Genomic DNA, 18,167 nt, shown 5'->3' with positions numbered 1-18,167 from the left:
AGCAACTGTCTAAAAGTAATACAGCTCTTACCTATCAGAGGATTCAAAAGGCGAAACAAACTCCAAAGCAGAAACTCTTTCTCAAAATCTCAATGCTCCTCTGTTACTGACAAATTTGAGAAAATTAAATTGTAGCAATCAATTTTGGAGATCATTCTTTTCTTTGTTTTTAATGTATACTTTAATAAGTATAAAGTATATAAACAAGTAAACCTGTGGAGAAGCTGACAAAAATACATAAATTAGGATTTACACTGCTCTAATGTAAAAAAATATAAATTTTCTATTTTTTTTGCAGAATATTTATTAATGTGGTTTAATGTACAATTTCTTGTTTGTCATTTGGAAGTCACTTATTATAAAGACAATTTTTTTGTCTTATGACAAACAGGAGTCCACATTGGATAAATTTGACTTGTTCTTGAGACATAAGTTTCTTCTGAGGTAGTGTTTTTATTATTTCTGCAGTGTCTGGCAGACCCTGATGTGTAAGCAAAGCTGGTGATTTGCTTTTCTTAGAATCTGTGAAATTGAAGAGGAGTGAGATAATAGTCCTGCTGATCTCAAAGCTTCTGATGTATTGGGCTTAGAATGGTCTCTCTGTCAGGGAACCTTATTAATGGAGTATGTGACTTAAGTACCTGAACCATCCTGCTGGCAGTTGCCATTTTGCTACTCATCATAATGCCTGAGAAGCTCGAGATACTTCTATTAATCACAAATGTCCATATTTAAGATTTATGCTTGTAATGGCATTTATTTGTCAGATTATATTAACATTGATTAAAGTATATAGAATGAACTTTATTCATGAGAGCTTTTATTTATAGAGACCATAATAGATTTTATTCTAGGAGACTGATACATATTCCATGCACCCTCTTCTTTCTCTTCTGGTTGTGTGACCTTAAATAGACATTCCTGCAAAGTGGAGTTAAAGATACTTATCTCATAGGGCTACTGGCCTAAGAGAAAGCTGCATGGGAGAAAGTGCTTTGCAAAATGTAAGCATGCCAGAGTTCCTCCCCACACCCTCCTCCCACCCCCAGAATGGGCATAAGATAATGATTTCACTTTGTTCTGCCATACATTTATACTATATTTCCAGGCATTTGGGACCACATTTCCTCTCTGTGAATAAGATACAATATGAAAAAGCCAGAAATTATAAGGACCTTTTGGGTCACATAGTTCATTGCTCTCTGAACACAGATCACTCTTGGGGAACCGCAGACTAGTTTCATTAAGTTTCTCTTTAATAATCCATTTCAGCCTCTTTGATGTTTTTACTTAGCAAGCTTTTACCTAAGCTAACCTAAATTTTTCCCATTAATAACTCTGGATGAGAATGGGAAAGATATTGGAAGACTATTGTCAACTCGTAGCTTTCTTTTCTCTACACTAAGTAGTCCTTTGACCTTTACTCTCTTTTCTTCATATGCACTTCATAAAACCCATTTACATGAATTTTCGCTTAGCTGGTTCTTGGTAATTAAATATGTACAGATTATGGTTGTAGATAAAGTGATGCATTGCTGCTATTATTTTAGAAATATTTCCTCTAAAGACAGTATATGTTTCCTTGTTTAAGCTAGACTACAGGAGAATAATTTAAGGAATTTGGGGATAATAATCAATGGTTTTTTGTTTGTTGCTGTTGACTTGGTTAGTTTCTCATTTTCACATTTAAGACTAAAAGTAGGATAAAGGATGGTGGAGCAGGAGGGCCAACAGAAAACATGCCATTTGTTGCTCAGGACAAGACACAGAGTCAATGCAGTGCACAGGTAGTGGGGAAACTAAGCTGAAGCAATCAAAGTGTTGCATTAGGTCGCTTAGGCTATGAGGGCTTCACTCATGCAAACTGACCCTCACTACTGAAGTTGGAGGCATTACTAGAGTGAAGTGTCAATAACCAGAGAACAAAATGGAGGGAAAAATGGAGGAAAAATAGTGAAATGCCTTTTGCTATTTATCTCTAGGACCCACTGTCAAAACACAGTTCCTGTTCTTTCATTTCCATTTGTTTAGAGATTGTAGGTCATAAGGGAGGAATGTTCCCACCAGGGGACACAGCAATGGTTCCACTGAACAGGAAGTTGAGATGGGGAAAAGGAAGGAGTAACCAGGAGCCACCTGCTTACTCAGGGCTCCTCATGACACTGAAACAGCATGTCAAAAAATAGTTATGCTTTGGCTGAGGAGATTGATCCTGATTATCAAGGGAAAATTGTGTCGGTTGGACACAGTGGCACCAGGGATGAACATGCTAGAAATCTGGAAGATTCCTTGATAGGCGTCTCAGTTTTCGCGTGTTCTGTGGTACAGAAATATAGGCAGAATTGTTAATGACACAAACCCTTCAAGAATAAAGATGTGGTTACCGTGTCAGACAAAGAACTAGGACTGACCGAGGTACTTGGTACGTTTCAAAAGAATTTACAATAATAATGGAAGAAGGGTATTATAAATACCATCTACACCCATATGAGTTGTTTCACGAACAGGGACAATAAAAGGCATGTATGTGTATTTTTCCCCTGTTTGGCTATGAATATATTTATGTATATTATTCTTTTTTCTGCTCAATTCCCAAATAAAATAAACTATTATGTGTTAATAATGATTATCCTTGTATCTCAATATTTGACTATATGATATCGAATGCAGAGACTGAATCATCTAGAAAAGAAATAAGCCTCACTTCAAGATGCATAAAATGATATGGGGCTTCATGTTTCATCTTTTGTGGAAGTCAATGTATCTTCAGTTGAATAAAGGATAGTTGCAAAATATTAGGTGAAAACATAACATTACTGTCTTTATTTGAAATTCAAATATTAGTAAACAGATATATGTGGATGTTGACTTGACTCAGCCACCAATTCTAAGGCTGGTAACTGCATTTCTCTGAAGTTTCTTCCATGGGTGGTTCTGGCATGAAGATTGTCAATGAGAACTACTAAGAGATTTGAAAGTTTGAAATAAAGCAGAAGCCACTATTCTTGGAAAGACATGGTAGCCAGATGTAGTGGCTCTTTAGACCTCTCCACGAGCCCCACTTCGCAGCTGCAACTGCCAGGCATGCTAGCATCACAGATCTCTCCATAAGCTCTTCTTCCACAGTCGTGACATTCAGATGTAGTGGCTTCTTGACTTTCTCAGTGACTGGCTTGGCCACCTCCTTTAATGATGTAGGCTGATGTCACAAGTAATTGTTTCTCTGATGTTCCGTCTATCTGTTCTGTCTTTCTGTTGCCTATCTCTTCACACATTCACAAAATCTGTAATTACTATATTATTTATACCACTTTATTCTCAACACATGCGATAGCTCTGTTTCCCTAACTGAACCCAGACAAAGATGGTATGTAATCAGATGATCTTTATTTTCTCTTTTTGATTCTATTTTAATTCCCATAAATCATGGGGCTTAATATTTTATTATAATTATTATGCTTATGATGCATTGATGTTATATTTGTAAATAAGTAGATACATGCAATTTTTGGTTGCTGGAACATTGACATGGAAATATTTTGAAACAAACTCACTCAAATGATGCTAACATTTAACCTCTTATGGCTCTTAGTGAGTTTATATTTTCCTTGTGTTGAAAAAATAATAATGGGCACATACCAATATTTTATGCTCACAGAATTTACTTCTTGGTAAGACGATGTTCAGTAGGTAGTAGTCCCGCTCATGGTGACACAAAACATCTAGATAAATACTGAACAAATCCACCATCATCTGAATGTTTGATTACAGATTATTGAACATATTGATGCTTTTAATATTTAGAGTTTTGATATTTTTTAGATAAAAGACAAAAATAATTCACTAAACTTTTAACTCTTTATGCAGATGTTTGTCATGGTGGCCTTACAGTTGACTACGAAAAACCTAAACTGCCATTTGTTTTAATTCTCACACTAGTGCACAAGAAATTGAATTCAATAGTCTAAATGCTGAGCCCTGAATTAAACAGTAGTCCTATATTTCAGACAATTTCATCAAAAACTCTTGCTGTGTTCCTGGACTCACATCAAAACTATTTTGGATTAATGCCAGTTTCATGGATTTTCATGGCAAGAGAATGACTAGTTAAAATGTAATTAAACATAAATTATTTCCCATTGCAGTTTTGCAAACTGAAGTATATTTAAGTACAAGTTGGTAATAAAACATAAACAAATATGTTCTCAAACACAAACCTATCCCAAATCAACCAAGAAAATACTGGCTTTGCTAAATCTGCCTACTGTATCTGTTAGGATAATTTCAGTTTCAAGTGACTACATATCTAATTGAAAATGGCTTAAACAATAAAATAAATTAGTGTTTCACAAAACATGGATTCTGAAATTCTCAAAAATCAAATTATACTAATTATTTAGACTTGCTCAAAAAATGTGTAAGCAAAGCCTCAATGACAAACCTTTTAAACTACTCTAGAGAAATAATTTGACAATATTGTTGCAAGTTTTTATTATAATTATCAATTATTATTGATATAGTTTGGATATTGTCCCCCCTAAATCTCATGTTGAATTATAATCCCCACTGTTGAAGATGGGGCCTGGTGGGAGGTGATTGGTTCATGGGGTTGGATTTCTCATGAACGATTTAGTGCCATCCCCTAGGTACTGTTCCAGTGATAGTTGAGTGCGTTCTCATGAGATCTTACTGTTTAAAAATATATGGCATATCCCCCCCGCCATTGCTCCCACTCTCGTCATGTGATGTGTATGCTCATACTTCACCTTCCTCTATGAATAAAAGCTCCCTGAGGCCTTCCCATAATCCTAGCTAATGCCAGCACCGTGTTTGTACAGCCTGCAGAACTGTGAGCCAACTAAACCTCTTTTTTTTATAAATTACTCAGCACTAGGTATTTCTTTATAGCAAAGCAAGAACAGCCTAACACAATTATCTTACTCTAAAAATGTAAAAATGTCAGTTAACGTGGTGCTTAAGTAGTAGAATGCCATATAAATCAACTCCATCCACAAATCTAGAATATCATTATTTCTAAAATGTTCCAGGAAAATCATAACCTTAGACTTTTGTATGCGACAGCAATGTTCCAAATGCAAAACTGCCAAAAAATATGCCGACTTGTAAATTCAGTTTGAATGACGCACTAATATGTATAGTGTTGGAAAAAGCTCATTGAATAGCTAGTAAACATCGAGACAGGTTCTAAGAAAGATGTTTATAACAATTGATATCTACATTAACATAAAAGAAAGATGTCAAATAAACAACCTAACTTTACACTTCAAGCAACTATTAGGTTGGTGCAAAAGTCGTTGCAGTTTTTTTTTGCCATTAATATAAATAAAAGAATAAACTAAGCCCAAAGGAAGCAGAAGGAAGAAAATAATACACGTTGGAGCAGAAAATAATGAAATTGAGAAAAGAATGACAGCAGAAAAAAATCAATAAAGCTGGGTGCGGTGGCTCAAGCCTGTAATCCCAGTACTTTGGGAGGCCAAGGCAGGTGGATTGCTTGAGTCCAGGAGTTCAAGACTGGCCTGGGCAACATAGGGAGACCACATTTCCGTATTAAAAAAAAGCCCACAAAAGAAAAAATAAAAAATTACCTGGGCATGGTAGCAGGTGCCTGTGGCCCCAGTTACTAGAGAGGCTGAGGTGGGAGGTGGAGGTTGCAGTGAGCTGAGATCACGCCACTGCACTCCAGCCTGGGCGACAGAGCAAGACACTGTCTTAGATCAGCACAGAAATTGAGAGTAAGTATTCAGATACTCTTATAGCAATGAGAGTAATGTTATTTCTGTTGAAGCTAATAATAAAAGATTAGGGTGTATGTTTTGTAAAAACACAAAACCATGATTCTTAATTCTCCAATCATTTAATTGAATCATTTGTGTGTACTATAACTAATATAACAATTTTCATATAGCTAGGAAATTAGATTGTTTAAAATCAATCAAAAAATAAAGAAACTAAGAATTAGATTTTTTAAAGGACAAACAAAATTGCAAATTCTTAGCTAGACTAATAAGTAAAAAAGAGAAGACTCAAATAAAATTATAAATGAAAAAAGAGACATTACAACTGATGCCACAGAAATAAAAAAGATCATGAGAGTCCAGTATGAAAAATTATACACCAATAAATTGGATAACATAGAGTAAATGAATAAATTCTTAGAAATATACAACATACCAAAACTGAATCATGAAATAATAGAAACTCTGAACAGACTAATAAAGAAGGGGATTGAATAACTATTAAAAAGCTTCTCAACACAAAATAGGCCAGGACCAAATGAATTCACTAGTCAATTATACCAAACATTTAAAGAAGAATTAATATAATTTCTTTCAAATCTTCCAAAAATTTGAAGAAGAGGGAACACTTCTAAACTCATTTTACAAAGCCAATATTACCCATACCAAAGCTGTACGAAGAAACTAAAAGAAGAGAAAATTACAGGCCAATATCATTGATGAACATAGATTTTAAAACTCATTAATAAAATGCTAGCAACCTGAATTCAACAGCTCGTTGAAAGCGTCACACACCGTGATCCAGTGGGATTTATATTTGGGATCTAAAAATGGTTCGACATATGCAAATAAACAAATATGGTACATCAAATTGATAGAATAAGGGATGAAAATCACCCAATCATCTCAATAAATGATGAAGAGCATTTGACAGAATTCAACATCCTTTTATGACAGAAACTCAACAAACTAGGTATAGACGAAATTTATCTCAACATAATAAAAGCTATATATGAAAAGTCCACAGCTAACATCATACTCAATGGTGAAAAATGGAAAGATTAGGAACAAGGTAAGCATGCCTCTCCCCACTTCTATTCAACATAGTACTGAAAGTCCTAGCCAGAGCAAGTAGTCAAGGAAAAGAAAGAAAGACATTCAACTACTCTCAACTCCTGGATTTTTTTATCTCTATGTTGTGCCCACCAGTTAGGACATTTTTTGCTACCTCTCAACACTGATTGGCTACCAAGGTTCTTGCCATAAAATCCAACCTTTAATTCTCTGCTGTATAAACCTTATTATCATGCTAGTTGAGAAAAATGCTATTTAATAATATTTATGAAGGAATACTGCCAGGGCATGCAGCTTTTCCATTCCTCTAAGATATTCTAAATTAGTCCCTTTATCAAACCAGATGTTAGAGTTCTGCATTCTTGGAACTCAAGTTAATTGCCATCTGGTATCATTTCCTTTTAGGACGTATTGGGGCACATTTTTAGAAACAGGTGTTTGAAATTTGTTGCTTTATCAGTTGTTGACATATTGTAAGGAAGGCATTTTTTTTCCCTCACTGTGTCATCTTTGAAAGGACAATGAAAAAATTCCTCTCTGGTCTTGATTTAAGAAGAAGCTATGTCTCCTCTAGACCATTCATTTGTCTTCATTTTATGGACACAAAACCTTGTACCATTTAGCATTTCTCTCTTTGCTTTGGTTGCTAGGTGGCTCAGAGCCAGATTTTAACTCAGTACTAGCAAATATACAAGGCTTTTTATATATTTATTATACTTGGTTTTATTATTTTTCTATCCTTCTTAGCCCCAGTTTCCATATTTACTTTGCAATTTTGTAATATACTTTTGATTTTTGTTATTATTTTGTTGTTAGCTACCTCAAGACCTTTGTGGGAGGAAGTATTTTATATATATATATATATATATATATATATAAAATATATATATATGTATGTAAGTAAATGATTGATCAGGAAGTGATTGCTATACAGAGATACTGTAATACTATATTTGAGAAAAACTTCTTATTTATCTATAACCAAATTCCATTTACATTATTGGTGGAAGTATTTCTTACTTTTTAAATGTGAGGTCATTGATAATGTACCGTCTCATGCTCTTATTTCTAATCTCCTCCCTTCCACAGGCTCCCTTTCAATAGTGGCTAAATAGTTGCAGTCTCACCCTTCTTATACAACTAAAATCCTTCCTCTAGGGCTTTAAAATGAAAACTCCAGACCCCCTCCATTCTCTGCCATCTCTTATTGCCCATGTTGGAAGAAGTGTCTGTGGTCACTGTCTCCTTTATTTCCCTTTCATTTCCCAACCCTCTGAAACTGTCTTCCTAAAGTGAGACTTAGTTCCTTAATGGTAAACCCAGTGGATACTTCTCAGTCCTTGACTTCCTTGGCTCTTAATTACTCTTTCTCAGTACATGCTGTACCCATGGAGATCCTGACACCATACACGGCTGGAATTTCTTCTTACTCTTTCTTTCTGGCCACTTGTTCTCAGTTTCTTTTTCAGATTCCTCTGACTCCATCTTTCTCTTAAATGTTAGTGTTCCTCAGAGTTTGGCCCCACCCCTTCTACCCCCTCTTTCCACTCAATGCACACATCCTATGCAGTCTCTTTCATTTACTGAAGTGTTTCTCTAGCCTGGTGACTCTCCTGATATCAATTGCCTGTTAGATGTGGATGTCTAGATATCTTGCTGGCACCTCAAACTCTTCAACTTTTCATCTTAGTTCTTTTCCTCTGTATCTGTTCTTTGTTTCATTTTCCTAGCTTTGAGATTTACACCAGCAGATGCCTTCTCATCAACTCTAAAAACCTAGAAGTCTTCTTTGACTTCTCTTTCTCCCTGTCTCTATTCAAACAATCACCAAGTCCCAGTGATATACTGACTAAACACATCTTAAATCATTGTCATTGTATCCTGTCCCGCACCACCCCCACAGGGACTATAATCTCTTACTCATATTAATGTCTTCTGTGCTTTGCACAGTGCCAGTGACATAAGTGCTCAAAAATATTTCTTGAAAGAATACATTAATTTTAGAAAATTGAGAAGCATTAAGAGATAACAGAAGTGGAATATGGATTTTTTTAAACATTCATGTTATTAGCACACAATTGGTTTTAACAAGGCAAATGAGTCCAATATTTTTCACATTGAATTGTTTTCTGGAACATCTATATAAAAACATATACTTAGAAATGCATTTTTAATGACTTCCAGGAGGCTGTTTCTCCACATTTTATGTGGGAAAACGCTATACAGCAAGTAATTTAGTCATAGGAGCATTTGGCTGAGATTTAACATAAGAAAACACCAAAATGAAGAATCATTATATAAATTGAAGGTTGCTACAATGAAATTTCATAAATTTTTTGCTTTTAAGAATGCAAGAACCACTTTTCTGAATATCTTTGAAACCTACTTATAAAATTCATGATGAGAGAGGCTCTTTAATGTATTGTAATTACCGTAGTAAGTCCAGCTTTAATTTACTGATAAAATTCTAATTGTTCAACATACATGTGTGCATAACGAGGCAGTGAAGAGTGTGCATAATTGAGTAGCTCTTTTGAAAATTGAATCCTAATCATTTCTTCATCTGGTAATTGGTAACTGGTTGCTTTGTTTTCCTAAGGCATATTTTGACAAACTTTGCTGAAGGCTTCTGCAAAGCAATATTCATTCACATCTGATATTCAGTCTCTAACCATCAAATGCTACAAGGCTTTATGAGAAATGAGAAGAGGAAAAGATTACTTATGAGGGTGCCATATGTAGAAGGATGGAATTGCTTTTTGGGTTTGTGCTCACACTACAGTTCTGTATAGGTTTTATCTGGCATTCTCAGCATGAGAATCTTGGAGGTTCTGTTTTGACACTCTCAGCGAGTGTTAGTATGTTGAGATCCTCTATAGTCAGGGAATGATAGGATGTGTGGGGAGGAGAATTAGAGACCCTTTTACCTGGATGTTGTTTACTGATTGGTCATGCCTGTGGTGATCACCCCTGTAGATACCCCCCAGGAGACAGCACGAAAAAGGAGACATTGGCTCAAGTCGTCACAGTTAATGTCTTTAATAAATATGTGCTTGTTCTTGACCATTAGAATTTTGATGTCGACTTGGTAGTGTCCTGAGTGATCTCATTAACTTTAAGTCTAGGGTTGTTTGGACACTGGATGGGCAGGTTTCCAGTACACCACTGGACATTTGCATTTTTTATTTGCTGGAGATTTCTTTGACCTTGGTGAAAACCAAAAGAAAGGAAATAGCACTCAAGAAGGCAGAACTTAAAATGAAAAACACATGAAATAGGATCTCTCTGTGGAATTAAAGCATGGAACACTGACTAGGAATGTGGTGGTGTTTGCCCTTGCACAGTTTGGCCTGACTCAGAGGAACGTCTGACGTTAGACTGTCCACGTGCAATAGGCACAGTGAAAAATAGAGCATGACTTGGGCAGTAACATTTCTTCTATATTTTCTACAAAAGGTAAACATTTTTAAATCACATGTACATGTCTGAAGTTTTCAGTGAATTTGTTAATGGCTGCTAAGTTCACATGTGTCTTTCATTTTGTCCATTTCAAGACATCAAATTAAAAGGCCATTGGTTTCCATATTATATAAGGAAAGGCTTGCATAATAAATGGCATGTATTTACAATTTAGATACAGAAGATTTGTTGCAGGTGGCTTTGAATGCCTTGTAGCAGATGCTATTTTGTAGTACAATTACTTACATTGTCAATAACATTTATTGTCTTATATAACAACAGCATTGACATTTAAAAAGGAAAACAAATTAATTGCCCATATGAAAATTAATCTGCTGAAATTAAATTTTAAAAGTAATTCTAAACACAATTTTCTGCCACGCTGCAGGTGGAATACGAATTGCCATGTATATATAAACATTTTTTTAAATTATATAACCAGTAAATTTTTTCTTTCAGCATAAGTATATTATAACTTCTTCCATTAATATTTTTCCCTGGAGGTTTTTAATCAAAGAATATGAATTTTATAATAAAGTTAATAAGTTAGATCCAAGGCCTATTATGAAGTATATATAACTGAACAAATGAACTACTCTGTTTCTATTAAAGGACAAGTCAGCCATGTCTATAAAATAAAAGGAAATATACTTTCTTTATCTTTTGCATTCCTCTCTAGTCAAGAAAAATTAGGTGATTTTAAAAACTGTTCTTCACATGACCTTAGTTATCCTGTTTTCAGTATTGACTGCTTTTCTTCTCTCTTCTATACTTGATGAAAAACTCTCACCATCCTTCAAAGGCCGGTACCAGGTCATCTTCCACAGAAAGCCTCTTCACAGAAGGAATCAAATTACCTTCCCCTGTGCCCCCTTTGCCCTGGGCCATAGGCCTGGGTGGCACCCATGACAAATATTTGCTGTCTGCTGTGGTCTTGAATGAAGGTGGACATGGCCCTTTACCATATTTGTGGCCCACTGGGTGGCACAGAGCCTGTCACAGGGTAATGTTTATTGACTTAAATAATGAATCAAAATAAGTTCATTGTCTTTGGATACATTTCAAATGAAAATACCATTATTTTCCTTTTAACTCAGGGAAATAAAAATTTTATTTCAGAGAAATAAACATTATTATCTTCATGTCCTGAGTGATGGGATCCAGGCTTAAAGTCTTATATTTTATTTTGTTTCTCTTGCTATACTGGCTTTGTGAATAGATAAAAGACCAAAGTCTAAATATCTGAAACATTTATAGAAAAAATACCAATTTAATTTGCCTAAAAAGGCTCTATTGTCTCCAGTTTTGTTTAAGAATGATCTCTTGTTACATGGCTCCAGATGCATTGCTGCTTAAAGCAAATGTAGCAACACTGAGATATCTGTTACCTGCAGCCTGATGTAATTTAGCTTTTAAGATCAACTTTGCAAAAGTTATGTAAAAGGTTTTCATTGTGCATTTTGTCCCTATTTGTACTTTTGATACAAAGGATGATGATGTAAAACATGAGTGGGTTTTTCTTCATAATAATAAATCCTAGTATAACCATTTTCATTTTTATTCATGACCTTCATTTTTATACATGTATATTCATTTTATATACATGTGATTATATCAAAGTTACCATTCATTTTGCATTATGCTTTTTACCTGAACATCATGTCATAATATTTCTTCATGTTTCAGCATGGTCTTAATTATTATAGTTGTAAGAGCTATGTATTTGTTCTATTGTGCCATTGTGCCATTATATATGTATAATATGTATGCCATTATATATATGTAAATATATGTATATACCATATATAAATAATGTATATATGCAATAATATATGCCATTTTATATATAAATTACATATATTTTATGTACATTTAAATCTATAAGTCTATCTATCCACCTATTGAAAATCTAAAATAAATCTTTCACTCTCCTAAATATAATATAAAATTCTCTGTTTTCTTCCAATAATTTTGTTTAATTTTCCCAGAGTTCTGTGATGAAATTCAGACTGTTTTTGTCAGAGCAAAGAGTTAATGGTCTAGTGACATGCAGAGTAGTAAAAACAGAGCTTGCAGCTAAGGAATTCTTTTTAAGAATACATGAAATATTTTCTTTGAAACATATTTACTGAATGCTTACTAAGTTTAAGGAATTCGGATTTTTCTATTGTTACAAAAATAAACATCATAGACATGACCATTAACTACCAGCACTTACATTCTAGCAGAGGTAGGAAACTAAAAACTGGTAAGCAGACAAATAAACAAGATACTTACAAATCATAATACACCAAGCAAGGAAGTTTGTTAGAAAACACCATCTCAGAAAAAGACTGATTGAGATGAGATGTTGGTGAACAGCATGTTGACCCTTGGGTCAAGTGACAGTAAAGGACTCAGGATGTATGCATGGAGAAAGCTTTCAGGAAGTGGGACCAGCATGAAATAAAGCTGTGAGGTGAGGAAGAGCTTATTTTAAAAACTAGATGTGGCAATGGGGGAACAGTGTGCCTCAGACACTGAGCAGAGGGCAAATGGCATGAAGTGATGATGGTGAGGGAGGGGATGAGTCACATGGGCTCTACTCTGAGTGTAATGAGAAGCCTTTGAATGGTTAATCAACTTTGTAACATAATCCAGTTCCCATAATAGGAACTTTTCATGCAATGTGAGGAATGAATTGTGAGGGGAAGAATGGAAGAGGAGACCACAAAGAAGCAGTTGCAAGAGTCCAAGTCAGAAATACTGGCACTGAAGACTTGAATGATAACAGAGGAAATGGGGAGTACAGGACAAAATGAGATTTGTCTTTGAGGTAGGAAAAATGTTATGTGGTGGTATTCGGACATGGGAGTAAAACAAAAGAGGAATCAAGGATGACTTAAATACCTGACATAAGCAATGAAGTAGTATATATTTACAGGGATGTGGGAGACAGACAGGTGGGGGAGTGGGTAGCAGCAGGGATGAGTAGTTGGATACAGTGGATCTAGGACTCAGAGAAAATGGTTGGGCAGGAGAAGCTGGTGAACGCCTTTGGAGGTGGGGTAGGTCCTATGACTAAGGCCCTTTGACAATTTTTGTATCTTCATCTTAACTCTGACTTTAAGAAAGTGGGTAAGATTATTTAGGGAGAAAGTTGAGAAAGGTGAAAACTCATCTTAAGATGATGTAAAGTTTGATGTTAACACATCTCTCTGTGCTTTTTATTATTTTTGGTAGGCTGTGGGAAACTGTTCTACAATATGAATAATGAAGAGCTGTGAAATGAAGTATATTTTGATTTAAGCAAGCTGATTACATAACAACTAAAATATAAAAGACAATGGTGGCTGGCGTGGTGGCTCACGCCTGTAATTCCAGCACTTTGAGAGGCTGAGGTGGGTGGATCACCTAAGGTCAGGAGTTTGAGACCAGCCTGGCCAAAGTGGTGAAACCCCGTCTCTAATAAAATTACAAAAATTAGCTGGGTGGTGCACACCCACAATCCCAGCTACTCAGGAGGCTGAGGCAGGAGAATCACTTGAACCCAGGAGGTGGAGGTTGCAGTGAACTGAGATCGTGCCGTTGCATTCCAGCCTGGGCAACAAGGGTGAAACTCCATCTCAAAAAAATAAAAATAAAGATAAATAAAAAAGACAAAGTTAATTAAACACATTACAAAAGGAATTTTTACTTTATACATGTATTCCATATGCTATTTTCTTAAATGTCCAGATATTCTACTATGGAAATGGAAAATAGATTTAACTGGGTATGTCACCTCTAATTGACCAGTAGTGGCTGCTGGAATAAGTGTGGAGAAAAGGCCATGCTTGGGCCTACTGGGTATATTAGTCAGAAGTCAGAGTTCTTCAGAACCAATAGGATATCATTTGTATATGTAAATAATATGTAAGTACAAAGAGATTCATTTTAGGGAATTGGCTCATGTGAATGTGGTGCCTGGCAAGTTTGAAATCTTCAGGGCAAGCTGGCAGGCTGGAAATTCAGGTAAAAGTTAATTGCATGCAGTCTTGAGTCTGAAATCTGCAGGGCAGTCTAGCAAGTGAGAGACTCAGGCAGAGCTTCTATATTGTAGCCTTGAGGTAGAAATGCTTCTTTTCCAGAAACCTCATTCTTTGTTCTTAAAGCTTTCAGCTGATTGGATGATACCCACTCATACTATGGAGGGTAATCCGTTTTACTCAAACTGATTTACTGATTGTAAATGTCAATCACATTTAAATACAGTCTTCAGAACATCTTGGGTGTTGTTTTACTAAACAACTGGGCACCCTAGTTCAGTCAAGTTGACACACAAGATTTACCATTACGCTGACGAAGAGTACCAACATCTATCACAATGACTGCTCGTGGTGTATTGATGAGGGGCATTATGCCTGCCATGTGCTTGCAATCCTTATCCTGGTTGTATTTAAATGCTCCTTTGGTATAAGAAAATCTTTTTTATTGGCAAAACTTCAAGAATATTGTAGAAAATGAAATAAATTATATCTAAAAGATTTTTTTCATTTGAAAGGCAGGAAGACAAAGACCTTGTATCTCATGAAGAGAGTTTTCAATGAACTACACTTCTCTTTGCTGTTGCATTATTTTCTGATGCAGGCATTTTAAATTCTTCTCATCTGATTATATAATCCAAAGTTTCAACCCACATTCACTATACATCCCTCACTCACCCATCTATGCTGTAGAAAGATCTTCAGTGGCAATACTTTTATACCCTTAGATAAATTGGTGACAGGATTTTTCAGTAACTAACTGTCACTGATAGTCCCCAAATTAAAATTCAAACTGTCAAAAATATTTAATAATCATTTGGTGGATATTCTTCAGTCTATTATGTTTTGATCTTTAAAGTGAGGTGACACGTTGTAAATTTCTGTTGACTTCATCAGGGTCTCAAATTTATTGCACTGGAGCTCAAACAATTGTCCTGTTGTATCAAAGAATGCCTACAGTTTTACAAAAGGAAGGGGGAATTTTCATTTGTGGAGTGGCTTCAGCTATACATTTTAGTTAGAGAAGATTTGAAAATAAGACTTAAAATAATAACTTTTGCTATAAAAACATCTTAATACAAGAGCATTCAAAAAATCTCAGAAAAAAGCAAATTCTGAGATGCAAAACAACGGTTACCAAAGGAATGATACTTGGATAATATTTGAGTAAAACCAATATCCAACAAGTATTTTCGTTAGGGTGTCCCTTTTGTTCCCCTAGAAAATGTTTTATATTATTGAGTATCATATGTCTGTCTGAATTTCTGTTTTCAAGCACGTTTCCTGCTAGGAACATATGGAAAGGGTAAATGTCTGGAGTAGAATTTGAATGCTGTTATAAACTATGAGAGAGGATCTTGGAGTATTACTGCAGTTGAAACACTTAAAACTATGTCTGCAGTTAGATTTAGACAACCATTTTGCTTATGTTGTACTCTTTTTATAGAATATGAAAAAGAAAATGTAAAAAGCAGATCTTATAAAATCCTCTTACCTTCTATGTTTACATTTTGATGTTGGTATCAATTTACTCTCCTACAGATGCTTGATATTATTATTTTTGAAACAGAGAAATTTCACGTGTGTAAAATTACAGTGTGTTCTAGTGGAGGACATTTATGTCAGGAAATGATTTCTATGGAGAACTTTCACTCAGAACCTTAATACTAATTCCTGAACTCCCCTAAGCCTGGGACTTGTGTCTACTGAACAAACTGAAGAGTTGTGATTCTTAGACAGTAGAGGTAAATTTAAGAGTCACGGCCAAAGTAAGGATAGATGTGAGTAATTAATTCAGTAAATCCGGCATAAAATGTGCTGTTAGTCTTTGGCTCATTTAGTTTTCAGTTCTCTGTTTTGCTATGATTATAAAGACGGGGCTTTCCTTTCCTTTAACAATTTTAAATTTTGAACAGGGAACAAAGTGTGCCAAACCATTGCCTTCCTGTGACCACTCTCATCTCGGAACCATGGCTGCAGCACAGGGAGTCAGCCGATGTGATTAATCGAGGATTCAGAAGCCAGGGCAGATTGCACAATGAGGTCTGGCTGGCCAGCCTGGGGAGATAGATACTGACTGATATTGATTGCGCATTTTTATCACATGCCAAACCATAGGACAACAGACTTTCGGCAAAGCTCCCAACAAATCTAAAAGTTGGGCTGGTTGTTTCTACTTTACAAATAATAGAGATAGCTTGAGTTACTTGCCCAAGACATCGTAACTCCAGACATAAGACTGGAATCTGGCTGTTTCCCAAAACTGCTTTGTTTTACTTTTGTTGTTATTTCTATTACTGAATCCAGTCTTGTACCTTTTGGGCTTGCTTACACACTTCTTAGCGACTTGCTCCATTTAAAAATTTGACAAATTATACTGATCAGTGCTAGGAGATATTTAATATTTCACCAGCTTTTAAAAGCAGATTATTAAAGCATTTGAATTCTTGTGATAGTATCAGCTTATACAGCTGAAATAAATAAGGTACCCAGATAGTGGAGATGGAAGTTCTTTAAATGAGAAACTAGAATGCTCTGAATTGATTTGGTTGTAGTGTAGCCTTAAAATTGGTAGTCACTCAAAATTCAGGGCAGATGGTCTTTAGTGTTTGCGTGTACTCCTGGGCATTTATCAATTAGAATTCAGCAGCATTTGCCTGTTCTCATTAGGTAATTGTATTAAAAATATTCCTTGTCATAGGAAAGAAAAACCTAATTACTTGATCTTAATTAAACCTTGTGTTACAGGTTAACCTCTTGACCAGCCACATATGACATGATAAAAGAAAGGCAAGCCAGAAAATTCATTAAGGTGGTTGACAATGACCAGCAAGCAGTCAGGAACTGTGTTTGTTCTTTCTTTGTTTCACTTTTCCCTAATATCAATGATTACAAGTAATGTGAATAGCATTGAAACAATATGTATATTGACAACCACATTTTTTTTCTACTTGTATGTCTTGATTTTGCTGTACATCCAAAGCTTCCCAAAATGTATTCTTGAAGAAAGCTCTGGTGGCCAACAAATGGGTGCCAACTCATTTCCTTCTTTCTGCTTCCTCTTCACTGGGGGAGAGTGTAAGATTGCATTGATACACGATTACAGCATAACTCACGTTTCCATTTTGATTGAATCAGAAGTAACAATAAACTAAAATCTCTCTGAGACTCTTTTAGTCATTGACACTTTTATATTTTAAAGTTTATTGCCATCGCCGCCAGACTAAATATTTCTCATGAAATGTTTTAAAAGTTTGTTATTACACATTTTGTATTAATGTGCCATGGTCACACGTATAATAACTCCAGGACTTGATGTGGTCAATATTTTTATGACCTTGACTATCTTTAGAAAGATTTGAGGCCCAGAAAAGTAAAGGGAATTTTCCAGTTTCTTTAACAAACCAATATCTAAAACTGTGCCTTTTCATCATTTGAAATGTATACTTTTGTTGGGGGGGCGGGCGTCAAATTTGCAAAACCGTATCATTTTTATAACAGTTTCTGTTATTAGTGCATATCCAAATAAACTGAGAGAGAAGCTGATTATAGGAAACTGGGATCCCCCTGCTCCTAAACTGTTCTTCTACATGAAAATACATAGCTTTCTTCCTGTCGTGTATTTAGGTTGAAAGTTCCATTCTAATTTCAGCTCTTCTGCAGGTGTGTAGGATTAAAACTGTCCTCCTAAAGAAGTATTTTCTTGACTGTCTTGTGAAAAGTAGCTTCTTGTCTTCCTGCTCTGGCAATTATTTTATTTATTTATTTTGGCTTGTGATTTGCTCCACAAGAATAAAAGCTGTATCAGGAGAGGGATATTATATCTGCCTTGTTTACCACTGTTCCCTTGGTGACTGTGGTTCAATGCCTG

General features: G+C 35.3%; 1 pseudogene; it reads right to left on the bottom strand.

Moving 5' to 3' along the window:
• Positions 1-349: 349 nt before the first annotated feature.
• Positions 350-683, bottom strand: LOC109029039 (alpha-ketoglutarate dehydrogenase component 4-like; annotated as a pseudogene).
• Positions 684-18,167: the final 17,484 nt, after the last annotated feature.

The sequence above is a fragment of the Gorilla gorilla genome, chromosome 10, assembly GCF_029281585.2.
Source record: "Gorilla gorilla gorilla isolate KB3781 chromosome 10, NHGRI_mGorGor1-v2.1_pri, whole genome shotgun sequence".
Classification (NCBI taxonomy): Eukaryota; Metazoa; Chordata; class Mammalia; order Primates; family Hominidae; genus Gorilla; species Gorilla gorilla.
Note: the sequence above shows the minus strand (reverse complement) of the source record. Positions and strands in the feature narration are given on the sequence as shown.